Source organism: Amborella trichopoda, chromosome 10, assembly GCF_054954075.1.
Source record: "Amborella trichopoda isolate Santa Cruz 75 chromosome 10, AtrichopodaSantaCruz75HAP2 v2.0, whole genome shotgun sequence".
NCBI lineage: Eukaryota > Viridiplantae > Streptophyta > Magnoliopsida > Amborellales > Amborellaceae > Amborella > Amborella trichopoda.
In genome coordinates, this window is record NC_142345.1 from 38,746,492 (window position 1) to 38,768,573 (window position 22,082).

The window sequence follows — 22,082 nt, forward strand, 5'->3', positions numbered from 1 at the left end:
TTATTATAACTCGATGCTTCTCTCTCCCCCGTAAAAACTAGGTCGAATTTTATTTAGATGGTATGGATTTGACATTATCTCAAAAGTACATTACTTTTTAATATTATTTTAAGGATCTCTCAAATCTAAATTATCCAACTAAATAGATTGTGCAGAACATCACTACTTTAGTTTTACAAAATAAAGTTGCTATTTAATTTACCCAAAAAAAGGAAGATGGATAAAGTATAGTGAGACAGTAGTTTCTCGAAGAGAATCCCATAGTTGCAACCTCTCTGATATTTATCGACACAGCTTCCTTGAGTCCATGTAGAAATGAGTCACCTCTTAAAAATTTATTTTTGAGATGGATTTTTTGATTTGATTTTTAAGGACATATAATCTCTAACATGAAGATATGGATATGAATAAATAAATAAATTTAAAAAACTAAAAATAATAATTCTATTAAAAAAAACATTTGAACCGTTAGTTTTAAGGTATAAAGATGGATGCTTTATACCTTGGTACCGTATATTGTAGAAATACGGTCCAGCCCCCGTATGAAACAATTTTCCAATATTTATTATAGGAAAGGTAGAGATACGTTCTCCTACTTATAAATTCCAATCGACCCAACCAATTTCATTCATATCTATCTTTATTTTGCCCATTTTGTATTCTTCTGCGTAAATCATTTCGGTGTAATATATAGAGGCGTCCACGTCTATCTTTCTCTCTGAATTTTAAAAATTTGGTCTCTCGGCATTTTTTATAAAAATTATCTCTAGGTGGTCCACCCGGGTGATCGCATGAAAACGAATTTGCAATTTTAAAAACCTTAGCATCTCTTATACAAGTTTGGGTGTCCCACAACCGACCAAAGGCCGAGAGGTTTTTTTGTTTTTGTTTTTGGGTAAGTAAATAAACCAGATATACTATTAGAGCATTTACATTTGGTAAAATATTTCATGATCCTGAGGGACTTTACAATATATTTACTCCTTTGACCAAAACCTGGTCTATAAGTATTTTTCGGGCCTCAAAATTGGGATATGTAACATCTTCGACCATATGCTATACTCAATAAAAAAAAAAAAAAATTCAAATTGTATTTTATATGGGATTAAATAAAAATAATGGCTCAAAATTGTGTAAAAATTTGAAGGCTGAGATCTAAGTGTTAGAAAACTAAAAAAATTTAAATTTAAACTTTTAGATAATCGTCTAATGATTTTTGAACGATTCTAAAAGTCTTGGATGAAAAATTCTTCCCAATTTAGTTTTCACCTTGAGGGAGTAATTGTATATTCTATGCTTATGCGGGAGGATGGTATACACGCTCTTTACAGTTACTACTATAAGGACTGTTCAAGGAGTTCATTGTAAAATTTGGTAGCTCGGGGTGTGTGAGGGTGTTTCACAGACATAATTGTTTTGGTCTAATAAGGGTAAGGATATTAAACTCTCTTTTAACCTCTCCTAAACCCGGTTAAAGTAAGTGGGTTGTGTTAGGTAGGCATCCGACGTAAAACTTTGCCACATTTTATCGTGAATTCTGAACCTATATTTGGTCATACTGAGGGTATGTGTATTGATAGAGAGAATGAAGCATAGGGTTCTCGGGAACCCCTAGTTTGCAGAACCAGGAATCTCAAATATCGAGATCCTACCCAAGATCGTATACATGATTGGTTAAATATGAAGTAGATGAATACAACTATAAATCGAGTGTGAGAAATAAAAAAAAATATAAAAAAACATATCACCACACACGATTTATATGGTTCAGCCTATAGGGCTACATCCACGGCCTCCGTAATTAGAAATCCACTATTTGAATGAAGATTACAATTTTGGATTACAAAAGATAATGCATCCCTCTAAAAAAAACCTTCATTGATTTTTTCCTTCTAAACTTGTTCTCCAAACCAAGCAGCAACATCGATCAACATCTTTTCCACTGTTGTACCGCTATCGAAAAAAGCACATTGAAAGCAACCAAAACACTTTACTCTAAAAGTGAAAACTTAACTAACCTAAAATGATATGGGACTACTGCCTCTCTCTTGGAGGTGATGGCGTTCTCTCTCTTGGAGACCCATCTCCATCTTGGATATCTGTTCCCATAACCCCAAAGGGGTGACCTTCAGAAAGATGGGTATTATGTCTTTCATGACTCTCTTACATAGATATCATTTTTTTGCTTTCAAGAAAGAATTTTTGTTTTTTACTATAATACTCTTAATCTTTAGAAGAAAATATGAGTATAGTGATTTAGCTATCACCAAACCTAACAACCTATTTCGGGATAGCAAAATCACTATAATTCTCTTGACGATCTTCAGTAAATTTTTTAATTTCTCTCCCTCTATTTGATTTGGCCAATACTTTTGTAACACATGTATTTGCACAATGATGTCATTTAAGGGGATTGTTTTGTCATTTAGGAGGATCGTTTATTTGAATTCTAGGGATTTAGAATCACCAAGTGGGGTTATTTTTAACAACAATAGATTTTGAGTTCTTAAACATTTAGATATGACCGTTAAACAAAAATACATTGTCTCTATTCAATCTTAAGGTATTAATTTTTTTTTTTGGAAATCCATTAAAAAAATAGAAAATGGTTATAACCCTAAATAATCTATTAGATCCGTAGGAAGCCGATGAACCCTTCCGAGTTAAAAGAAGAAAAAGAAGACATTGAACCCCACGCTACATTTTTAATAGTCCAAATGACAATATTTGTCATTTTTCTTTTTCTAATGAGCCAATCATCCAAGGCCCTAAAAAACTACTATGCCTCTTTCTCTCTCTCCAACATTTTTGAACCCCTTCCTCTCTCTCTCTCAAGCTCCCAGAACACTGATATATAGAAACTATATATTACTTTGATACCGAATTATATTCTATTGCCTATTAAATTGGTATTTAATAAATGCTTTATACTGTTGAAGACCCAGACTCGAATAGATTCGGATCAAGATTTTGGACCCGGACCCGACCCATCGGGTCCAAAAATTGGATCTATGTTTATACCAGTCAGATCTTGGGTCTACCCCATTGGGCTTTAGGTCCATTGTCACCCTCACTATGAGTTTCTTTTTTTTTGCCCTTTTTTTATCATCATATGCTTATATTATTGGTAACAAGGTCACAATTACCTGTTATTAGATTTCAAGCTGTGTGATTTGTCTTTTAATGTCTAAAAATGACTACTAGTTCTAATTATATACAATCTTTAATACATCCAAATGAATAAGACTTAGAGTAAAATATTTTATCTCTACGGGTCCAACTGTAACCAGATCCAGACTCGTATAGTATTTGAGTCCAAGTTTTGTACCTAAACCCGACTAGCTGGGTCCCAATGCTAGACCCATATCCGACTTGTGTCGGGTATACCTGGTGGGTCCCGTGTCGGTTCGGGTCCAACGCCACCCCTATATATATATATATATATATATATATATAGAAAAGATATCCATTGGTGTATATGCAGTATACACTTACCCAGTTTCTATATGTGTCCTCATGCAATATACTGCTCTTATATGTGTCCACATGTTACAAGCATGAACTTCACAAATAGGTTACTTCACAGTATACTATCAATTTTTGACTTTTTTCTCAATCCAAGTGGCGCTTTTACACACTTTATCCAGAGCAGTCTCTGGGCGCATCATGGTTATTGCTATCCTTAATGCACATGTTTCGAGAAGCTAATTGGGTTGCAGACTTACTGGCCAAACAGAGGGTTAGGGCTTCAGTGGCTACAGTATGGCGCACTTGACCTCTAGATTTTATCACTTTGCTTTTAATTTCTGATGCAGCAAATATTCCCCTTCAAATGAAGTCTCTTTGTATCCGAGTGTAACATGTTCTTATTCAACTAAGGCAAAAGTTTATATAAGGTTGCAACCTTAAAATGTAGAATCACATATGCACCTTAAAAATATATCGGAAAGGTTGTTTTAGTGTTGAAAAGCTCTTTAAATGATAATCTTGATATCGAGACATATGAATATGGATTTTTTTTTTTGAGTCTTAAAAATAGTGCATCTTGCAATACGTTATCTAGATCATCCATTTTCAAGACTTTCATATATTTATAGATCTACTTGATTTTAACCTTTTTGGAGTTTAAAATTTTCTAATTAGATATGAAAATCGATTTTAAGATGATCCCAATAACTTTTTACAACAAAATTATATGTTATGACAAAATTTGGAGGTGCGCCTTATTTGGATTGTTTAAGGTAGCAACCTTATAGAAGCCACAGACATTAATGAAAGGGTGAGTTTTGCATAAGGTGCCCACCTTATACTGAACAAGTAAGGTACACCTTTGAATTTAGCAAGAAGGAATCGTTTTGGTAGTGGAAACTTTATGATGGCTTCGAAATCTATCTTCAACCAGAATTATAAAGTTTAAAATTCCAAAATAGTGCAAATCGAGTTGATCTATAAACATATGGAAATTTTGAAAATAAATGATCTAGATAACTTGTTACAAGATGTCCTATTTTTAGGATTTGAAATTCTCTCTTTTCTTTATATCTATGCATCTCGAGGTCAATATGATCAATTGGGAGGTTTTCTAGCTTCAAAGCATATTTTTTTACTGAATTTTTAATGCGCACCTTATTTCCATAGTGTATGATGGCGACCTTATATAAATTTTCTCCTTGATGAGAACGGGTAGGGGGCACTTTTCCCCTCTAATTTACCAAAGAAATGTAGCATCCAAAATCCATTTGGATGATGAGGTTATCATAGAAAAAAAGAAAAGAAAAACGATAAATATTTATAATTCGGGCTTTAAAAAAAGATAGGTAGAGAGTTAAACATCATTTTCTTTTAACTTGAGGGTGTGGCCTTTTCATGGACATGAAGGTTTATTTGAGATTATAATTATAAAAAGCAGGTATATATCTTTTTCCCTAAAAATCCAATTTTATTCCTAAAATTTAAAAGCAGCCCATTATAATTTATATTTGCACTCAAGTCTTATTTTTGAGAGCATCTGTAGTATTAATTTTATTTTTACCTAAAATCATATTAAGCTAAACATTAGGGCACTTATACTTCGTGCCATCACGCACCTACAAATAATAAATATTCAATAATAAAATGATCAAAATACTCCAGCAAGAGTAACGTGAATTTTTGGTAAATTTATGTCTTTTAGATGATTCATTATCCTTTTGTGCAAATGTATAATGATGAGAAGCATAAAAGTTCAAATTCGAGTTTAATCTCATGTATAAAAACTAAATTAAAATATACTATATGCTCTCAAAAAAGGGATTTCAGCATAAAATACGAAATATTGAAACAATTTTTAATTCTTAAAACATAAAATATAAATTTAATATAAATTCCCCTATTTTATTTTAAAAAATGTTTTTATAAGGGTGATGCCCCAAACAATCAAATTAAGGTACACTTTAAAAATTCACTAAAAAAAGTTGTTTTGATGAGCAAAAATTCTCAAATCGATCATCTCGACCTCAAGATATGTGGACATGAGAAAAATAGATTTCAAGTATTGAAAATATTGCACCTTATAATGCATTTTCTAAACCTTCAATTTTCAAGTTTTTTAAGTGTTCCTAGATCTTCTCAATCTATACCATTTTTGCATCTTTAAATTTTATAATTAAAGATGAGCCATCATAAAAATTTTCAATACTGAAACATCTTTCAACACTATTTGAAGATGCGCCTTATTTTGATGGTCCAGAGCCTCAACCTTATACAAACCACACCGTTTTATTTTAGGCAACATAGCTATCTTTTTTTCTTTTCTTTTTCAAGTCGGTCAGTTTGATAGTTGAGGTTTATATCACAAAAATTTGAGGTTTTAAAATATACTCGTAAACAACCTAGTGAATGCACGATCTGCTGATATGCTCCGGCGGGAGCATATTAGGAAACTTTTCCTCGATATATTTCGCTCTCTCTCTTGCTTTGGAGAGCATCTTTCCCCAGCGTTTCTTCCGCGTAGAGTAACATCGTGAGATGTAGATAAATCTTTTATAAGGCCTAGGTTTTATGAAAACAAGATAAAACCTCATTTCAAATCTTCGTTTAAAAGGCACTTTCGACAATAAAAATCTCTATGATGGTTGTCAAATAAATTCTAACACCGACAATGGCATTTAAAACTCAATAAATTGTACAAATCTTGCGAATCTATGAACACTTATTTTTTAAAGCAAAATGAATAGTCTGGATAATTTATTACAATATATATTATTTTTAAAGCTTAAAATCTTTTTTTTTTTACAACCATAATATCAAAGCTGAGATGATAGACATAAAAGTCTTCCAATGCTTGAGTGGCAATTTTCGATGAGTTATTAGCTGAGGCTTTATCTATTTTGATAGGGTTATAGCCCTATCAAACTATTTTCCAATATGGAATGGTCATCTTTGCGTTAGTGCTGATAGTTGATATAAAAGTCGTAACATTATTTAAAATTTGCTTTCGTAGGCCCAAATTGGTTTAAAACTTTAAATATAAAACTTTGTTATATATTTTCTAATAATATTCGAATATGGGTAGGGTCCATTGGTTGTGGCATTTGTCTGGACACCTGAGAATCAAAGCTCTCCCCTTGAAGAGAGAGAGAGAGAGAAAATAATAATAATAATAATAATATTATTATTATTATTATGAAGAGAGAAGATTGAGAAACAAGAGGGATAGTGGGTAAATACACAAGGAAAATATTTATATTGTACAATTAAGATGCAATTTAAAAATTTATCGAAAAAAGCTAAATTGATGTTGGAAGATCATCCAATTGATCATCTTGATATCAAGATGTATAGATGTGAAAAAAAAAAACAAAAACAGATTTTAAGTCTAAAAAATAGTATATACTGCAATAATTTATTTGAACAGTCCATTTTTCAAGATTTTCATATATTTATATATCATCTTGATTTGAACTATTTTTAAAATTTAAAATTCTATAATTAAATATGAAAATAAATTCTTTGTCACTCTTAAAAATTTTAATATCTAAATTGCATCTTATGACAAAGTTTAGATATTCGCATTGCTTTAATTGTTTAAAGTTGCAATCCTGCACAAACCTTAACCAGTAAACGATAATAAATTACGATATTATTTACCTTTGGCCCATAACGTTATTGTATAAAATTGAAAAAAAGAGAGAAATAAAGTTACCAATAAAAGGAAAGTATATAATATATGTTTGGTATAAAGTGGTCACAATTTATCTTGACCAATGGATGTGAAATTGGGTGGCTGCATTTATTTTACTGACCAAGCTCAAAAGAAATTTTTTCCAACCTTGTGACACACTCAAGTTATCAAATTTCACATCGGATTATTATAAGTAATTGTGATCTTCCCGAACTAATGATAATTAATCTCATTGTATATAATCCCATAAAAAAAAAAAAAAAGAAAAAAAAAGAAAAGAAAGCATAGATGCAAAGGAGAGAAAAAACGTTAAAAAAGAGAGGAGAGAGAATAAAAAAGCATGAAGAAAGAGAGAGAAACAAGAGAGGCAAACATGAAGTAGATGAAGGAAAACAGAAGTAAAAGGAGACTGAAAATTAAGAAGAGAGAGAAATGGGAAAATAAAGCTAGAAGAGAGAGAAAGAGGGCAAATGTACCATTGGAAATGCTCAAACATTAATTTGAAAAAAGAAATATATAGTATGTGGGTCTTGGATCTGGAGAAATAGTGGTTCCATGTGTAGGCCAGTTGTCAGCTCATGGGCTTGGATGAGAGAGAATAATATTTATGGTTTTGAATGGAGAGATAGGAGTTTCTCTCTCTAAGAAATGAATTTCTCTCTCTAAGAAATGGTAATGGTAATGGTAATGGTAATGGTAATGGGTCTGCTTTGTCTCCAACATATAATGCAGAGGGGGGGCAAGTCTTTTAAGGGCGGGTGTTTTTTTTTGGGAGTTTGTGCAAATGCAATCGCTGCCCATTTTTGGAATCTTCTTCCATGATGGAAACAACCCAACAACTTCCCTCACCGTACCCATTTATTTTCTTGTTGCTATGCTCCTGCGGGAGTATATCATCCAATGACCCCCTCGGCAAAACCGGGTCAGGGGTATTTGTAGGAAGGGTTGGAAATGGGTCGGATCCATCTGTGGACCCGACATTGTCGACCTACCTGGGTTCCGTTTTGGACCCAAAAAATTGGACCTGATGGATTGGTTTGGCTCTACTTGACCTCGACCTGACCCTGGTCAGGTTCGGGTCTAGGTTTGGCTTGGATCAACCTGACTTGACCTAGCATATAGAAGATACATACAAATAGTATTAATTATATATTATAAAAAGAATAGTCTACAAAGATACCATTTATCTTTGGGTGCGATTTGTATAGAGTTGAAGCTCTAAACAATGAGTCCAACTTTCAAATTGTGTCGAGAAAAAAATATGGTTTCAATATTGGAAATCTTTGTGATAGACTTAAAATATATTTTTATATTTAATTATAAAATTTAAAACTTCAAAAATAGTGTAGATTGAGCAGATTTATAAAAACTTAAAAATCTTGAAAATTGAGGTCCCAAATGCATGCACTATTTTCAAAACTTGAAATCCATTTTTTTCTCATGTCTATGCATCTAGATGTCGAGAAGATCAATTTGAGGATATTTAGACATCAAAACAACCTTTTTTGGTAAAATTTTTGAGGTCGACTCTAATTTGATTGTTTAGAGCCTCGACTTTATATAAGTTTTTTCCTTTATCTTTTGTATATGGATGCCACTATCATTCCCACTCATTAAATGTCTAGTTCCATGGCTTAGGGTGAGTATTTAAATTGTGACCTCCATGCACAAAAGATAAAGGACCCGGTCTCTATGCGGCCAAGCCCGCATATGTAGAAATGTGGGCCTATAAATAAATCTATTTTTAAGATGAGTTCTAAGACTTAATTTTTAAGGACATGTAATCTCTAATATGGAGACCATGAATATGAATAAATAAATAAATTTTAAAAATTTAAAATAATAATTTTAATAAAAAAACATTTGGACCTTTAGTTTTTATTGTGTTTGGATGGAACACCTTGCATCCATCTTCAAGATGGATGCTTTACACTTTTTGGACCACATATGTAGAATTGCAGTCCAGCCCACATGAAGCAATTTTCCGGAGATAGAATTGCAGTCCAGCCCACATGAAGCAATTTTCCGGAGATAAATGGTCTCTGTAGAGCATCCCACTATAAAATATATAAAATAAATTTATAAGTTTGTGTTATTTCTACATCTGGACCCGTTCAGCCTCGGTGGTTTAGGTTTTGGTCTAAGTCAGGCCTGGCTGGGTTGGATCTTGGTCCGGGTTAACGTGGACCGAACCCAACCAATTTACATATTGAGGACCTTATTTTTGGGATGTTACCTCATTAACCAAGTAATCAACTAAAAAAAAATTTAATCTGTAATTTATACATGCCTGAAAAAAGAAGGGCCTGAGATCAAACAGAGTGTCCAACTTTTGAATGAGCATATCTGGGTGTTAATGAACCCGGCAAGGCCCCAACGGCACAGCCTTGAAAAACATGAGCCTAAGCCAATAATGTAGCCTGAGGGCCAAGCCAAGCCAACTTTAGAAGCAGTTGGACAGTGCACTCTCTCTCTAAATAATTTTTCTCTCTCTAAAGCAGTGTTATGAGACTTCGGCCGAGGCCACTCAGATTCGCCAGACTAACTCGGCCGAGGCTACTCAGATACGGCAGACTGACTCGGCCGAGCCCTGTATAAACATCGACATCTTCACTAAAGCTCGCACCCCTTTTCCCTCTCTTTTGAAATAATAATTTCCCCCAAATCAAAAAAATTGTGCTGTACAGTCTTCTGTAGGGCTCTCTCTCTCTCTCTTTCATCAAAGAATAGTGCTTTAGTCCCTCTCTCTTCTGCGTAGAACAATTACTTTGCAAGTTTCTTCTGGAAATGGAGCGTGATACTTTACAGGGAATGAGTCATCACAGGAATAAAGTGCACTTATCCAAAGGCCAAAACAATTTTGTGCATAGCTTTAGTGAGAGGAAGCCATTTTTTGAAGTGTAGTGCTCCATATTGGTATATTTGCTTTTCAAAAAGTTCAAAAAAGCGTATGGGTAGTAGTAATTCACGTCCTCGTTGCGATTCAAATATCCATGGGGATGGAACAATGTCTTTAAGATATGATTGAGTAGATATGGGTGTGGTTTGTACAAGTCTGATGCCCTAAACAATCAAGGTAAAGCACACCTTTAAATAGTATCGAAAAATGTTGTTTCCATACTTTTATGATAGCTTGGAAATTTATTTTTATCTTTAACTATCAAATTTTAAAGTTTCATAAATAGTGTAGATCGAGCATATATATGAATACTTGAAAATCTTGAAAATTGACGGTCTAGAAGATGCATCACAAGATGCCCTCTTTTCAAAACTTGAGCTCTATTTTTTCTTGTGTCAATGCATCTTGAGGTTGAGATGATCGATTTGAGGTTTTTGAGCATCAAAACAACCCCTTCTATTGAAATATTGAGGTGCGCTTTAATTTGATATTTATGGCCTAACCCTTATATAAACTCTTTTCAAAAAATATACTTTATGCGTACAATATAAAGAAAAATATACAAATAGATTATTTACTTTTTATATGAAAGTTACAATCATATTTGTTCGTCAGATTTCAAGTTGTGTGGTTATGAGAATATCATTGATAAGACTGAAACTTTTTTTTTTTTTTTTTAATTTTATGAAACACTCCAAATTATCCAATTTGACATTTAATAGCCAATAACAATTGCGACCTTCTTATAATAAAAATAAATGGCCTCATTACATACAATCCCACAATATAAACATACCATTGAATGTAATGTGATGCTATTTATAGTGCCACGTCCTTTTGCCCATATGACAAATACTAGCCTTATGCTTGAAGAAGGCTGATTGCCTTTCCTTGGTTTCTCTCTCTTCCTTTTCACTTCTTTCTCTCTCATGGAGGACTCTTTCCTTTCGTATTAAGTTTAATGTAGTCTCTTTCCATTAGACACCACTCTTTCTACTGTCTGTCTCTCTCTAATGAGGCATTCCTCTTGTTTTCTTCAGTTTGTCCTCTCTCTCTCTCATGGAACTCTTGCTTTCTTGTTAAGTTCTACTTTTATCTTTGGTCACTCTCTCTCCTCTTCTCTCTCTATCTCTATCTCTCTAAAATAAAGCACTCCTCTAGCTTTCTTTTGTCTTTGGTCAGTGTCATGGACACCAGTCTTTCAAGAGTCTTCTCTGTTTATTTTGTCTCTCTTTCCAATCACTCTCTGTCTCTCTCATGAACCACTCTTTTTAAGGGTTTCTCTTTCTAAAGTCACCAGTCCCTCTTTTATTTTAGTGTTGGACTCTCATCATTTAGCTTTCTTTCGTGGTCTTTCCTCAAAAGAGGCCACTTCTTCCACCGAACGTTTCATTCATGGCAATCCATTTCTCCTCACAGACGGGACCACCTTTTCCTTAGCAAAATTGAAAAATGGCTTTGGCCCTAATACTGTCATGCTCATAGTCAGCTAATCACTAACCCCTGTGCAAGACAATCGGTACTATCCAGAAAGCGGGATAAAATTGCAGTGCGGAGACATCAAATAAAATTGGAATGATACAGAGAAGTTTACTATGCTCCATGCACACGCACAAATCGAAAAATTGTTTATCAATATAATTTAACGTTGTCACAAAAAAAAAAAAAAATTGCAATTCTAAAAAATACCCAGAAAAGAAGATGCGATTACTTTGGATATTTGCACTTATAAAATGTATGTGTATGTTTTTGGTGGAATTTATCTATGGTGTATTAGTTAAACGAATAAATTACAAGCAAAATAAAGAAAATTTTCGAATACTACATCATCATCATTAAGACTTTTTTACTTTAGGGAAAGTATATGAGGAGAGGTGGTCACAATTAATCTTGACCATTAGATGTGAAATTGGATGGCTGCATTTATTTCATTGACCAAGATCAAAGTTCGAAAGAAATTTTTTCTAACTTTGTGACACACCCAAGTTATTAAATTTCACATCGGATAGTTGTAAGTAATTGTGACCTCCCTGTACTAAACTTAAAGGAAAATGTTGAGATTAACCCATTAGCTCATATGAACATATGTATTCATATGAGCCTAACGGCCCAGATTAAATCTGGACTGATCAGACTGTCACAACCTCATTTTGTATTTGAATTTTAATTTTTTTTACGAATTCAAGTAATTTGAAATTTTAGGTGTGTATTCTTTAAAAATAGGATAATCTAATAAAAATATCAAAATTTTTTTTACAAAAAATAAATTGACCAAAATACCTCTAAAACATTTCAACGGTATTTGGGTCAATTTATTTTTTACGAATTATTTTTAAAATATTTTTATTAGGTGCACTTTGATGAGAAGGATAGACGTTTAAAATTTCAAGTTATTTGGATTTGTACAAAAAAATTAAAATTAAAATATGAAATAAAGTTGTGACCGTCAAATTGGCCTAGATTCAATCTGAACCGTTGGACTCATATGTTTATATGAGCTAGTGATCTCAACATTTTCCAAACTTAAATATTCTAATTGTATACAATCCCTTTACTTTTAACTAATAAAACTCATTCCATAAATTACTGTAACAGAAAAAGGACTCCAAGGTTTGGGTACATAACTGTTTCGATTGAACCATGTTCATCCAAAATTCAAATAAGTATCTTATTTAAATAAAAAATAAAAACTAAAATAAAATACGATATAATTTTTGGCCTTTGGCTATGGGGATCTCAACGATCGGAAGGGTGTTTATGCACCCTTCCAGAGACGGATACTTTTCCTTCAATAAACTAATTGAAAGCTAAATTGGATAGTGTGAAGAACACCAGGCGTGAAAGATTGAATGTAAGAGTAACTATAAAAATTGGACAAGGAGAAAATGACAACGATGAGTCAATGGCAATTCATTTAGGATTAGGCTCAAGGTTAGGCGGTTAGGGAGGCGCAAGGCTATAATGTTAGACATTTTAAATTTTATTCTTACCACAAGTTGAGAAAGCCTTTGTCATTGAACTCCTCCTCCAAAAAAAAATAAAAAATAAAAAAATAAAAAAATAAAATAAAATAAAGGTCTACGAAGCTTGGTCCAATGAGCTAAGGGCCCGTTTAAATTCCTAAAATTGATTCAATGGATTCCTAGAATTGATTCAAAATCTAGAAATGAATCTTCTGGGTGATACATCTCCTAGAAGATGGGTAAATGCTCATTGGATAGCATTTAGATGTAACCACGAGTTTATATTTCCACTGTTTAACTCGCTTAGTTGGAAAACCTAGATTTCCCCCTTTGATTCTAAAGAAAAGCCGTTTTAAGGGTGTGGTTTGCACACAGCTTAGGCTCCAAACAATCAAAGTAGGCGCACCTTCAAATAGTGTCGAGAAACGTGGTTTCAATATTGAAAATTTTTGTGATAACTTTAAAATATATTTTTATCTTTAATTACAAAATTTAAAGCTTAAAAAATAGTGTAGATCGAGCAGATCTATGAAAACTTGACAAATCTTGAAAATTGACGGTCCAAATATGCGTACAAGATGTACTATTTTCAAAACTTGAAATCCATTTTTTACTCTTGTCCATAACCTGTTCTAGTGAAATTTTTTAGGTGAGCTCTAATTTGATTGTTTAGAGCCTCGACTCTATATAAACTTTTTTGTTTCCTCCTTTTTTTTTATTTTTTAAAATATATCAATTTATATCCTCGTAATTCTCCCCAAGATTGTAAAAAAGGGTATAATATGTTTTATTCATTTAAGAAAAATCAATTTTAATATATGAAAAAATGGTGCATTCACCTAATACATCATTTTCTCATATAATTATAAACAATGTTTTAAAAATCGGCGAGCTGATCTAGAATCACCATAATCGGTTCAGAACCCAGTGGTTATTGGGCCAATTCTCACCTAGACTCAGGCAAGTCGCCCCAATAACCTTTATTTTTGGGGGAAAAATAGAACTTGAAAAACCAATTTTGAGCTTTATTTTTGCCCATTTCGGAGACCCTCCACTATAAAGCCTTCCCAATTGTTCTATTTCATCATGAATGGATCCATTGTACATGCATAAGAAAGGCCATCTAAACAAAAATTCGGTTTTTTGGTGAGGTTTTTGTATCGTATTTTCTGAACCTAAAATATCCACAAAAAATTTTGAAATTTGTTTCATATTTGAGGTTCAATAATTTTTTAAGGTAATTTTTGAAGGTTCAAGCAACAATTTCTTTGGGGATGGATCAAAACCAGGTATATTATTTTTGCAAGAAGTTCTTGAACTTCATTTTTTTTTTGTTTTGCTAGGTTCTCTGTTTGCTTGATGAATTTTTTGAAAAATACAAAAGTTTTTTAAATATTATAATAGAATTTTTGAAATTTTTTGTTATAACATATGTTATAACAATCAAAGTAAAACGCACCTTCAAGTAATGTCGAGAAATGTGGTTTCAATACCGAAAATTTCTGTAATAGCCTTAAAATATATTTCATATTTAATTATAGAATTTAAAGCTTAAAAAATAATATAGGTCAACATATCTATAAAAACTTTAAAATATTGAAAAATGACGGTCCAAAAATACGTTACAAGATACACTATTTCTAAAACTTGAAATCCATTTTTTTGTCATGTCTATGCATCTTGATGTTGAGATGAGGCATCAAATCAATCTCTTCTACTGAAATTTTTTAAGTGGCCTCTAATTCAATTGTTATTAGCCTCGGATCTTTATAAATTTTTTCCTTTTAAGTAATAGAACATAATTTTGATGTAGATGATGTGTTTGTTTTTTTCATCTTCTTTTTATGTAATTTAGGGAAATATAAACAGCCCCTCCCCTCCCATTACCATTTAAGTCAAAAGATATTATACTCCCTCAAGGTATACTATTTATTTACTCCCTCGGATAAGACCAACTAGGTAAATGTCAGGACCTCAAATTTTCAGGATATAACCTCTTCAATCCACAACTTAACCACAGAAAAAACAATTTCCCAATTGCACCCTTGACGCACTTAAAAGAATAGTCTCAAGATTGAATAGAGACCCTCCAATTTTTGAAGGATGAGATCTACTTATTAAAGGATGGATTATTGAAAATTTTGATTTAACGATGGATTATTGAAAATTTTGATTTAGATCTTGAATATTTTTTAAAAAGTTTAGAAGAGAAAAATTATGAAAGGTCCCTAACCATTTAAGTCAAAAGATATTATACTCCCTCAAGGTATACTATTTATTTACTCCCTCGGATAAGACCAACTAGGTAAATGTCAGGACCTCAAATTTTCAGGATATAACCTCTTCAATCCACAACTTAACCACAGAAAAAACAATTTCCCAATTGCACCCTTGACCCACTTAAAAGAATAGTCTCAAGATTGAATAGAGACCCTCCAATTTTTGAAGGATGAGATCTACATATTAAACGATTTGGATTATTGAAAATTTTGATTTAGATCTTGAATATTTTTTAAAAAATTTAGAAGAGAAAAATTATGAAAGGTCCCTAACCATTTAAATCAAAAGATATTATACTCCCTCAAGGTATACTATTTATTTACTCCCTCGGATAAGACCAACTAGGTAAATGTCAGGACCTCAAATTTTCAGGATATAACCTCTTCAATCCACAACTTAACCACAGAAAAAACAATTTCCCAATTGCACCCTTGACGCACTTAAAAGAATAGTCTCAAGATTGAATAGAGACCCTCCAATTTTTGAAGGATGAGATCTACATATTAAACGATGGATTATTGAAAATTTTGATTTAGATCTTGAATATTTTTTAGAAAATTTAGAAGAGAAAAATTATGAAAGGTCCCTAACCATCTTAAGAACCATAAAAATCATCAACAAATATATTTCTAACTGTTGTTTTCCATTTTTTTAATATTTTAATATTTTTGTATCTTTTTTAGGTTTTTTTTAGGCTTTGCAAGTTGCCCTAAAACTCCCCCAACCTCAGCCAAGTCCTCATAGTACTTTTTTAACTGCAAAACAATACATTACACTTTCTCAAATCAGCACAATAGACTGATACTGATACTGCTATTTTGACTGCAAAAGACATACGGATAGCCTCATTTGGACGCAGTTGCATGGTAATATGCTGGTACTACTTTTTTTACCCAAAATCGATATGATATGAAATTTTTCGAATAAGTTTCGAGAAATATCATATCATATCAATTTTTGGTCCATTGGAATGCAATTAGTGCTATGTACTGATTGGCCCCATTTAAGGTGTGTTTGACACGTGGAGTTTTTGGGACTCGAAGGACTCTCCCACTAATAATAAAGATTATTTTTCCATAGAAAGGAGGTCTCTTAAAATAAACTCATTTTAATACTAAAACAGAACTGTATGGAATGTCGCTCTTCCACTTTACAGCTTCCACAAGATAATATCAAATATAAAAGTGGGACATTTAACTCCTACTCATTAAATTTTCCCTGAAAATTATGATATGGCTGAAAAAGGATCACCTATATTGAACATGCAGTTTTGAATGCAATTTTCCCTTGCAAAGATTCAATTTTTGTACTCGGAAGTTTAAAAATAACATGTCGTGAAAATATTAAGGTAATTTATTAAAACTATCATTTTATTTTCAAAAAATATGAACAGAACATGGCTTTTTTGAAAGTTACACTATACCCATTTTCATTGGTCATTAATTTTTACTTGAAATACCCTTTATGGATCTAATAGTGCCGTGAAAGGTCATCACGTTCTACCAAGACTGTGATGCCCATAAACCTCCTCAACCCTCGCCATCATTTTTGATGCATCACAATCCTCTTTAGGATTGTGTCGCATCAACTTAATGGATTTAATAAGGGGCACCATGGTTTTTTTTAGAACCGTAATACCCCCTCGTCTTTGATCGTCCATCTTTTAGGGCCAGTTCCTCACAAAATAGTTACTTGAAAAGCCCAAGAAAATCATAACATAGAGAGAGAAGAATGATATTTCAAGCGTTAGAATCTATATTTCAATATATTTGGACCTTAAGCCCATATGTATTATTAAGCTTATAGAATATGTGAACAAGAGTCTCAATTTATAGGGTTACAAAGTTGTGTACTACTAAAAAAATTAAAATTAACATATGTAATGAACCACCTTTTTTATATGGGTACACATTAAAAGAAAGAAAATATTGTACCAAAAAATAAAGGGAAAAGTTTATATAGAGCTGAGGCTCTAAACAATCAAATTTGAGCATACATCAAAAATTTCACTAGAAGAGGATGTTTTGATGCCCAAATATCTTCAAATTGATCATCTCGACATCAAGATGCATGGACATGAGAAAAAAATGGATTTCAAGTTTTGGAAATAGTGTACTTTTCAAACGCATTTTTCACTCATCAATTTTCAAGATTTTCAAGTTTTCATAGATATGTCGATCTACACTATTTTTGAAGCTTTGAAGTTTATAAATAAAGATGAAAATGTATTTTAAGGTTATCACAAATATTTCCAGTATTGAAACCACATTTCTTGACTCTATTTGAAGGTAGGTTCTAAGGCTCTATACAAAACGCACCCAAAAATAAGTGTAGGTTTCTATATTTTCCACACTCCCCCTCAAATGAGTTAAGAGAGGCAACTTGAGTTTGGAAAAATTGAAGGCAGGCCAACACAGGAACAAAGGAATATTGGGTAGTTGCAAATTAACGACCCTCAGAAACTTACGTCGCGAACAAAGCAGTCGCAAATTAACATCAAAACATTAAGTAGGCCAAACCAGGAACAGAAGAAAATTGGGTAGTTGTAAATTAACGATCCTCAGAAACCGACGCCACGAACAAAGCAGTCGCAAATTAACATCAAAACATCAGGCTTCCGGTCCGAAACAAATACGATCGAGTAACGAAAAAAACATGATCATCACTCAAGATGGAATAACGAAAAACTCCATCATTCAATAAGATTGAGTAATAGAAAACTCAATCACTAAATATAATCAAGTAACGAAAACTTGATTATCAACCAGGATTGAGAAATTCGATCATCAATCATGAGGCACTCGGAAGAGCCAACAGAAGTCAGCGGTGGATAAGCAAAAACAGTTGGACTTTGGATTCGGAGTTGAGAACAGTAAGATCCAAAACAGATCAAAGAGTCGAAACACGACTCAGCAGAGAGACAGATCAAAGAGTCGAAATACGACTTGCTAGAGATACAAATCAGATAGTCAAAATACGATTCGATGGCTGTTTTGCAGATAGTACAGATCAACCGTTTTCAAATGCCATTTTCAGAAGTGGATTTAAAGACAGGTTTGGATCCAAATCACCATGGGTTCGACATTAGATGGAGCACAACAACAATGATTTACCTTTTATAAAATAATAAAAAACCTAAGAGTATACTTGCCCAAGGTGCACTTCCACACGTGTAGAATGAAGGAGAGGATGCCCAACAAAAGAAACTATTTACCCAAATAAGGCTTCCATCTATCAAATAAAGACATGCTTTTTGGGATAATAAAAAACTTAGACGTACACTGTTTCAATGTGTACTCTTTGCCCAACAAAAGTCCCCCACATAGTCTGAAGTAGGGAGAGAGAGGATGGCAAGCTAATGAAAGAGGGTTTCAAAAGTTGCAGGGCCCTTAAAGGGCACTGATCGCCATCCATTCCCAGAAGTAGCCCCGATCGCCATCCATTTCCACAGATGTTGGTATGAAGCTTCGGCTCATGCCTTGGAGCCTCTGATTCGTCTGCGGCGGCTTGTCAAAGAGAGAATTCAATAGCTCAGAAACCATGGTAAAAGCCAAAGCCCCAAACCCACTATACTTAAATTTAGAGAGAGGAAGTTCTGTACTCGAGAGGTTCCGAATCGATCCATCTTTTTGGAGTTGGGCTTCTTTGCAGAGGTGGTTTTAATGGTCTCGAGCTTCTTCAATGGAGAGGCGAAGGGATCCGTAATTTGAGGTGCGATCGATGAGGATCCATGAGATGAGGTGCCTTCACATAAGAAGGCAGAGGCCATGGAGATTCTTAAAAGCCATAGCCACTTTAGAGAGAGAAACAAAAGGGCTGGTCTCATAATGAACTATATCTCTCTAGGGCTAAACTCGTATACATACCCTGTACCCCTCATGGACACCAAGATAAAAGGGACGGGAGGGATATGGCCGGAAGTAGCAGGACTGATCACCAAACCTTGAGGAATGCCCGCTGCCCATCACTTACTGGCAGCGATAACCATTTCCATCCGGTCCAAGAAAATAAGCACTCAATAACCATCTTGCAATAAAAGGGTCAGCTATGTAAAAGGGTTTCGATATCGATAGGAAAGCCAAGCCATGGTTGAATCTCCAACCCGCTGCGAACACCAACAACCACAAAACGTCGAGAATATTGAGTAACCAGATTTTTGCAAGATTGTAGATTCTTGAAAATTATTTCACAAAAAAAATCGATGGAGTTCAAACTCCAGTAAGATGTTAGGTTTGAAACTGTATTTCAACATATTTGAGACTTAAGACCATATATTTGTTTTATTAAACTTATAGAATATGTGAGCCTTTATGTATTGTCGTTTTATTGAACTTATAGAATATGCGAGCTCTAATTTATAAGGTTATAAAGTAGTACACTACTAAAAACAAAAAAAAAAGAAATTAACATACATAATGAACAAAAATATTGTACCAAAATATAAATGCATATTTCTATATTTTCCACATCAAGAAGCCCAAAAATTTCAGAATCTAAAGAGAAAACAAACACTCTAACCGATCCCCGTTAGAGAGGGAAGAAAGCAGTATCCGTGAAACCTGGGCTAGAGAGAGGAGGGCACTGCACTAAAAGCAAAACTACTTCCTCACTTGACCTATCTATTTTGTTACTCTTGCCGAAAGGTTTCTTGCAAAGCGATTTAGAGAGAAAGAGGCATTAGGCAACCTAATACGCTTCATAGGACGGTGATGCCTAATACAATTCCTAGAATGCATAACCGTCCTATGAGGTTTGTGATGCATCAAAGATCTAATGCACTTCCTAGTTTTCAAAAAAAAATTGGTGTTTTTTTCTAGAATCTTTTTGAGAAAAAAAAGATTTTTTTTTATAATTTCTCAACTATTAACAACCAAATTTCATGAATGCAACTGATTAACCATTTTGACCGTTAAATAGTCAAGAGACGTGATTATTTAACAATCAGTTTGTATTCAACAGTCACGCTATAAAAGGGTCCTTTTCTTTATAAACAACAAGAATCTCTCATTCAAAAGATGGAATTTTCGAAACAATCATTTTTACTCATTTTTCTTACTCTAAAGAGATTGTGGTTCATTGTACATTGTGTTGCCCTTGCGCATTTGAAGGAGTGTGATAGTTTCTAGATTTTTTGTTTCCCTGCATATGGAGAAAATTTTAGCCTTTCCCAACTATTTGGGCTTGGCTGCAAATTAAAATAAAAGATATTAGCTACTATTCGTCATGTGAGAGCAGGGCACATGCATTCATGGCAATCATACAAATGCATAAACCGGTATATTACGTTTCGATCTATGCAGAACTCCATTGTAATCATTTAACCAATAGGCCTCATCCTCTGTTAGAAATACTTCTCAAGTTCTCAACAACTGCACTTAGTGTTTGCTACAATGACTAAGGGCTCAAGAGCATATATGGGAAAAGGGTAAATGGAAAGCAACTGGACAATTGAGTTTGAATGATTTTTGTGACTGCTATTATATAAAATATACCGTAACCCACACACACACACTGAGATGGTTGAGGTAGTGTTACTATTTTTGATGGACAAATCAGATCAACAGCTTAGACAAGATAAGCTCCTGTATGGGTACACGACGATGTTCAGTCACATAGAAATGAGCTATAAAGCATGAAAATGTTTCTAGCTAATTGATCATCGAAGAGCCTGTCGTGCAAGAGGTACTGAATATCTGGTCTCAAGTGTGAGAGACATTGTTCGTGATGCAGAAGATGTTCCACAACAAATTCCCAAAAACTATCGTATGATGAGAGAATTTCCAGCAGTGAGAGCTTGAAGAATACCGACACATGCTGCCATTGGTTTTCGAGCTACTTCTGTGGTCAAGCAAGAACTGCTCTTATATGGCCTTCTATAGAGATGATCAATAATAGACTAGTCCAACAGGACACGGGGGATATGATAGATTTTGAAATAGTCTTCACCATTTTCAGATTTGATCCTATCCATGAAGGCCTCAGACATACCACAAATTTGCGAGTCAGGGAGAGCGACAAGGTGATGAAATCCGTGAGGGAGCTTCTTCAACTTTAGGCAACCTGAGATACTTAAGAATATAAGGCAGAGGACCACTCTTCCCAGTTCCTTAACCATAAGATAATGAGAGTTTTGAGTGAGGTAAATGATCCCAGACCAGAACCTCCAATTTTGGTCCCACAATAAGCAAAATATAGATTGAGGTAGGATAAATTAGGAAGGGATTGGAGTACAATGGTTGGATCTTCTTCTAGGAAAGATCTCCTCAATGTTAACTTGGTGATATTGAAGTGGTAAGAGAAACTGTTTGGAAATCCTTTTAGCGGCACAACTAATACAATTGATATTTGAGACTGCAGAAGCTGCAATTCTTCGAGTTAAAAAACTATGATGTTTGTTCCAAGAATATGCAAGGATAACAGGTGGGGCATCTTGCTAATTGAGGCAGAAAATTCTGAGGTAACCTCAGATGTCACCCACTCAACTTTTACCTCGCGAAGTCTTGTCAACTAAACTCGCATCTCTTGCCCTTACAAATTAAGGGTATGAAGATTTTTAAAAGTTGAGGTTGCTTTAGGTTCCATAATTCTCGTGCCTCCATAATCGCATAGAAGATGCCTCAATCCTTGCAACTTTGATGCTCCCTCAGGCAAAATTTGATTATCGATTCGACGAACATCCAAGGTTTGCAGCTGATGGAGGTTCTGAATGGTGTGGAAGTTTCCCCAAATTAGATCCCCATTCTTCTAAGCACTTTAAATGGACAAGCTCTCACAATAG

The 22,082-nt window shown here is 33.7% G+C and overlaps 1 long non-coding RNA gene across 1 annotated transcript; it reads right to left on the reverse strand.

The window, feature by feature from the left end:
* Positions 1 to 18,536: 18,536 nt before the first annotated feature.
* On the reverse strand, positions 18,537 to 19,526 carry LOC148780216 (uncharacterized). Its single transcript, XR_016042616.1, has 2 exons — positions 18,906 to 19,526; positions 18,537 to 18,810 (listed from the first exon to the last, which is right to left on the reverse strand). It is a non-coding gene; the product is annotated as an uncharacterized LOC148780216 (long non-coding RNA).
* Positions 19,527 to 22,082: the final 2,556 nt, after the last annotated feature.